The sequence below is a fragment of the Tachyglossus aculeatus genome, chromosome X1 (genome assembly GCF_015852505.1).
Source record: "Tachyglossus aculeatus isolate mTacAcu1 chromosome X1, mTacAcu1.pri, whole genome shotgun sequence".
NCBI classification, from domain to species: domain Eukaryota; kingdom Metazoa; phylum Chordata; class Mammalia; order Monotremata; family Tachyglossidae; genus Tachyglossus; species Tachyglossus aculeatus.
Window position 1 is genome coordinate 95,077,407 of NC_052101.1, and position 6,569 is coordinate 95,083,975.

General features: G+C 48.8%; 1 non-coding gene across 1 annotated transcript; it reads left to right on the plus strand.

The window, feature by feature from the left end:
- The first annotated feature begins 6,051 nt into the window (after positions 1-6,051).
- LOC119920074 lies at positions 6,052-6,189 on the plus strand. Its single transcript, XR_005447841.1, has one exon. It is a non-coding gene; the product is annotated as a small nucleolar RNA SNORA7 (small nucleolar RNA).
- Positions 6,190-6,569: the final 380 nt, after the last annotated feature.

Below are 6,569 nucleotides of genomic sequence, written 5' to 3' on the forward strand. Positions count from 1 at the left end.
AATGCAGGATAATAATAATAATTATGATATTCATTAAATCAACTGCTCTATGCTACGCACTAAGCTAGATACAAAACGAACAAATTGGACATAGTTCCTGTCCCACAACGGGCTCACAGGCTTACCGGGGAGAAGGACAAGTATTTAATCTCCATTTTACAGATGAGGAAAGTGAGGTTCAGAGAGGTTGTGATTTACTCTAGGTCAAACAGCAGGGCAGGGGTAGAACTGGGATTAGAATCTGGGTATCTAGACTTCCCATCCCCTGCTTTTTCCAATAGGACCCTAATCTGTTAGCGGGGTAAAAGCTGAACGTCTAATTGTCCATAGGCGATAGTCTATTTTGTGTTGCCTAACAATGTTCTAAAAATAGGATCATCATCATCATCATCAATCGTATTTATTGAGCACTTACTGTGTGCAGAGCACTGTACTAAGCGCTTGGGAAGTACAAATTGGCAACATATAGAGACAGTCCCTGCCCAACAGTGGGCTCACAGTCTAAAAGGGGGAGACAGAGAACAAAACCAAACATACTAACAAAATAAAATAAATAGAATAGATATGTACAAGTAAAATAGAGTAATAAATATGTACAAACATATATACATCATCATCATCAATCATATTTATTGAGCGCTTACTGTGTGCAGAGCACTGTACTAAGCGCTTGGGAAGTACAAATTGGCAACATATAGAGACAGTCCCTGCCCAACAGTGGGCTCACAGTCTAAAAGGGGGAGACAGAGAACAAAACCAAACATACTAACAAAATAAAATAAATAGAATAGATATGTACAAGTAAAATAAATAAATAAATAAATAGAGTAATAGAGTGATAGAGTAGAGGATGATGCCCATGGTCTCTTCCCACCATCCCATTCTGCCCGGCATCAGCGAGAGAGGAATCATCCCTACCAGAAGCTCACAGACCGGGCTGGCCTGTGGTCATTCAGTGCCCAGGGCAAGAGAGTGAATGTGAAGACTTACCAGGGTCTGTCTTGTTTCCCCTATTAAAGAATGAGACTGTTTCCCTATGATTCAATCCAGTCAACTCAATATGCTATTTAGCACAAAAAACAGGTTTATTGATCTCCCTCCAAGTGTCTTAGAGACAAACTCCTGTGATTCTGGGGACTCCAGTCCTGTGGTGCAGCACTCATTCAATCATTAACCAGTATTTGAGCACCCACAGGTGCGGAGGCCTCTACCAGGGTACCAGCACCTGGGGGAGTAGAGGAGTACAAAATGTGACCCTTGCCCTTGAGGAGTTGACATTGTAAATGGGTGAGCGAGTAGACATAATAATTGCTGCTCCTGTACTTCCTGCCGTGGTGATGTGCGGCAGGATGGGAACGAGGCCCATGTGGAAGGGCCATTCATTGACGAATAGGTGTAAATGTTGAATGCATGTGGACTGAGCGATCAGTAGCAGAGGGATGGCAAGAAGCGGGAAGGTGGAAAATGAATCAGAGAAGGCCTCCTGGAGGAAGTGACTTTGTAGAAGGGCTTGGAAGGAGAGGAGGGATGTGGTTTGACAAAGGTGAAGAGAGGGTGCTGGGGGTGGTGGGTCAGAGGCAGGCCACTTGTGAGCGAGAGACAATTAGCAGGTTTGTTTCAATGTGTACCGCATGGACACTGTTCTCCTGGCTCCCAGGGCTCTCTGTAAACCGCCCTCTCCTTCTCTCCTCCTCTAGACTCGAAGCTCCTTGTGGGTAGGGAATGTGTCTACCAACTCCATTGTACTGTACTCTCCCCTGTGCTTAGTGTGGTACTTTGCAAACAGTAAACCCTCAAGAAATACCACTGATTCTCCCTTGAACCTTCCCCTATTTCCCCACATATTTTTCTAAAGCCTGTTCTTTGAGGGCCATGGGTCATGTCTATTCAACATGAGGAGAGAGTGGCTTGGCTGAGAGGGCTAGGACAGGCAAGGGGAACAGGGCTTCGTGGCCACCACCCTCACCCCTTCCCACCCTCCTTGGTCACTGCTGCTGCTCAGCAGAGAAGTATGCCAAGAGGCACCTTGCTGCCTCCTTACCTCTCAGTACAGCCACTGATCCTGGCTTTGGAAAAGTATAGAGGAGGGGAGCAGAAAGGGAAGTTTGCCCCACACAGCCCTGGGCTGAGACGGCAGGGGACGGGGGCTCATGAAGCCCCAGGCTTGAGGAGACTGAATAAAAGAAAATGTACATGGAGCATTTAAGAGAAACATTCTATGCCGACTTTACAGATTTAACTGCCAACATCTCTAGGAAATCCATCGAGGAGAGGTCTTGCTGCCCATCTCTTTCCCATGACCCAAGCATTCCTTCTGTGGGCACAGACTAGTTGGGGGTGAGCACAAGGATATTGGGCTAGGGGGCCTCTTTTGCCCCACAGCAAGGGTAATTTGCTCGTTTTTCTAAGTTCTGGAAGGGAGTGCACCATTATGATTCTGGAAGCATCACACCGCAGAAGTGGGCACCCTACAAAAACGGATAGTAGTGTGGCTTAGAGGAAATAATAATAATTGTGGTATTTGTTAAGCACTTAGTATGTGCCAAGCACTGTACTAAGCACTGGGTTAGCTACCAGATAATTAGTCCCTGTCCCATAAGAGGCTCACATTCTAAGTATGGGACTGGGAGTCAGGAGACGTGGGTTCCAATCCTGGCTCCGCAACTTGCCCACTTGGTGGCCTTGGGCAAGTCACTTGACTTATCCAGGTCTCAGTTTCCTCATCTGTCAAATGGGGATTCAATACCTGTTTTCCCTCCCCCATAGACTGGGAGCCCCATGAGGAACAGACTTGCTCAGTCCACATGCATTTAACATTTACACCTACTGTGACGCATTTTTCATCTATTCGTCAATGAATGGCCCTTCCACATAGACTTGCCTTCCCAACACTTAGTACAGTGCTCTGCACACAGTAAGCACTCAATGAATACCACTGATTGATTGCTTAACATATACCAGAATCATTATTGTTGTAACAGAGCATCCTCCTCCTACGGGTGCTAAACCGAGACTCAAATGGGTCACAGAGCATAATGGGGTAGAGTCAGGTTGAGAACTAAGGGCCCCTGATTTTCCAGTCCCCTCGAGCTCTGAGCAAGTTCAGCTCAACCTCCTCCCTTTGCCAAGCAGGAAATGGGCAGGATGCCAATGAGCCCCTGGTACCCTGGCAGGGAGACCACATCCTTTTGCGCCAGCCAGGAAGGCATGTAAAGGGTTCCATCTTTCTGGGCTGCCCTCTTCCACTACTCCCACCACAAAAGGCCAGTCCCTTTCCAAGGCTCCAGGAGGACCACAAGCCTTTCCAGAGCCCTTGCCCTGCTCCCGGACTTGTGGGGGGAAAACGCAGAAACAAGCCCCTTCCCTTGCCAGGTGTGACATCTGCTCTCAGCCATTCTGCAGGGAAAATCATTAGGGAAACATTCAGTTCCTCACCCAGAAGCTCCCCGGGACAAGTTCTTGCCTGCCCCTTACCAGTCACCCTGCTGCTGCCCGGAGACATGAAAACTCAGACACTGCACAGCGAGCTCTCACCTCCTTTCATTTTCCAAGTCACGGACCACTCTGGCAGCCAGCGGTTCTCCCCATCGACCCCCTCGCCAGGCCCTACTGCCAGGTGTTGTGGCCACGTTGGGCCCACCGGGTCAAGCCTTGGGGTGACAGCTCACCAATCGATCAATCGATGGTATTTACTGAGCACTTACAATGTGCAGAGCACTGTACTAAGTGCTTAGGAAACTACAATACAACGCTTTCCGGCCGCCAAAGGCCAGAAGGATTCCCTGGCGGGATTCCCTGGCGATTCACAATGATGTCAGAGTTTAGGTACAGGACAAAGCACAAAAGAGCCTTTTTCTTCGGACTTGTTTTAATCCATTTAGCTCTTGCCTAAAACATATTCCTGGCGAGGTTTTGTCTTTGAAAGAGCCTCGCAGTGCAGTGTTTTGCTGTTGAAGAAGAGATGGCTTCAGGGGATGATTTACAGAACAGTTCATGAAATGATTCATGCCTTCACTCTCTCGGTCACACCCAGGCGTTCATTTGGAGGAGCAGAGCTGGGATGAGTATTGAGACCTCCAGCTCATGATATCCCTCCAGTGTCTTAGAGATCTAGCACCCTTTTTTATGCCCTTGGAGCGGCGGGGGGAAGAGTGCGGAATCAAATATCTGGCGCTTCTTTCGATTAGGAGCAGGGAGAAGAACAAGCTAGGAAAGAGGCCCCCGGCGTGGGAGGGAAGAAGGGAATCTGGTACTTTCTGTTCTGCCGCGAAAGCCCCCAGTGTTCCTGTGTGTTTGCTCCTGAAACTAAGCCTATCTAACCCCCAGGATCAAAATGGGTCTGTATCAAGGGCAGGGGCTCATTTGAACTCCCTAAAATGTCATCTGAAGTCTCTTCAACTGCAAAATATTTTCAATCAATCGTATTTATTGAGCGCTTACTGTGTGCAGAGCACTGTATTAAGCGCTTGGGAAGTACAAGTTGGCAACATATAGAGACAGTCCCTACCCAACAGTGGGCTCACAGTCTAAAAAAATGTTCACAGACAACGGGGCCCATAATTTGTACAGTTAACAGGGCCGGAACAATATGATATAGATTCTCATGTTTACAGCCGCAAGGCAACAAACCAGTGCCAAAGTGGGGACCCAGCTATACCAGCACATTTGCCAGCTCTGGACTGCAGAATAATAATAACAACAACGGTATTTGTTAAGCGCTTACTATGTGTCAGGTACTGTTTTAAGCACTGGGGTGGGTATAAGCAAATCAGGTTGGACACAGTCCATGTTCCATGTGGGGCTCACAGTCTCAATCCCCATTTTACAGGAGAGGTACCCGAGGCACAGAGAAGGGAAGTGACTTGCTCAAGGTCACACAGCAGAAAAGTTGTGAAGCTGGGATTAGAAGCCATGACCTTCTGACTCCCAAGTCTGTACTCTATCCACTGTGCCATGCTGCTTCCCTCCCTGGCCCCCAGGAAGCTCTTCAGCAGTAAGATACAACTCCTCCTCCCCTAACCCTGCTCTCCACGTTTCAAGTCCTGGGGCTTGCTAGAAATAAAAACTGTGGTGACTGCTAAATGCTTACTCTGTACAAACACTGAGGTATGTACAAGATAATCAGATCGGCCACAGTCCCCATCCCACTTGGGGCTCCCAGTCTAGAAGAGAGGAAGAATGAGCATTTTATCCCCATTTTACAGTTGAGGAAACTGAGGAATGGAGGTCAGGTTACCTGCCCAAGGTCACACAGCAGGGATTAGAACCCAGGTCACCCGACTCCCAGTGTTGCGCTCTTTCCGCTAAGCCACGCTTTCTTGTTTAAATGCCCTTGGGATCGCCCCTCTGCGGCATACCACGGCCTGGGAATTGGTTGCTTGGGAGCAGGTCGGCAGGACCCTTGGTTTGGGGCATTTAAAAACAGGATGAACAGGGCCCTGGGAAAGAAAAAAGATGCATTTCATGTCCTGGCTGGGATAGGGATTTTCCAATCCGGTCCAAGGTCTAGAGCTATGGGACATTTCCTCAGTGAGCCTCCTTCCCTTGCAGGACATCAGAGAGAAGCTTCCAAGACCAAGGTTTATTTGATAATTTGAGGACTACAGTTTTATCGCCCCCTCCCCCATTCACCCATCAGGGTCCTATTTCCAAGAAAAATTCTCTCCCTTTAAAAATGGCCGATGGAGGGATTACGTGAGGCTCATGCCAATGGGAATCAACTACCGTGCCAGTTGGTTCAGAAGTTTCCTCTCCCTCTGGCACTGAGGAGCCCAGATGCCAACCACAACATTGGGATGTGTTGACTCAGCAGTCTGGGGGGAGATTTTATTTTTTTTTTTCCAGAGGCCCCAAGATTCGAGATCCCTCACAAGCTGGCACATGACGGACCTCTTCGATGAATCATCTACAGTCAACCAAAACGCGCCTGCAGCTGAAAGGCCGGTTGGTATCTGGAGGGCATCTCTTCCTCTCGCCTCCAACTTCAGGGGTCTAGGGGACTTAGCTTCAAGAGGTAAAGCTCTTCCATTTGGGTATGGCTAGGGGAGTTAACCCCTCTCAGGATGGCACCTGGAGAGTTTCCAGTTCTCTACCAGTCTCGGCTACGGGAGGGAGAGTCAAACAGAGGCCTACCAATTCTGTTCCTGGCTTGGGCAGTGGCCAGCGAGTGGAAGGCAATCTGCTACGAGTCGAAACTCACCTTTGCTGGGCGGCAGCGGCATGGGAGAGATTCGAGGGCGGAGACTCGAGTTTACTGCGCAGAAGGCGGTGGTGGTAAACCACTTCCGGATTTTTTACCAAGAAAACTCTATGGATACAACTACCAGAACGATTGCAGATGGAGAGCGGAGTGTTCTGGGAGAGATGTGTCCGTGGAGTTGCTAGGGGTCGGAAACGACTCGACGGCATAAGACAAGGAGAGTTAAAGTCATGAGCAAGAGCTGCTCCCTCCTTTTCCTCCTCCCTTCAAGTTTTCTTAATAGAGACCCCTCCCACACCCAAAGCCCCAGGAAAAAGCTTGGAGATGCTATCCTCACCATCCTGCGCTTCCAGTAGCCCACCCTTCCATG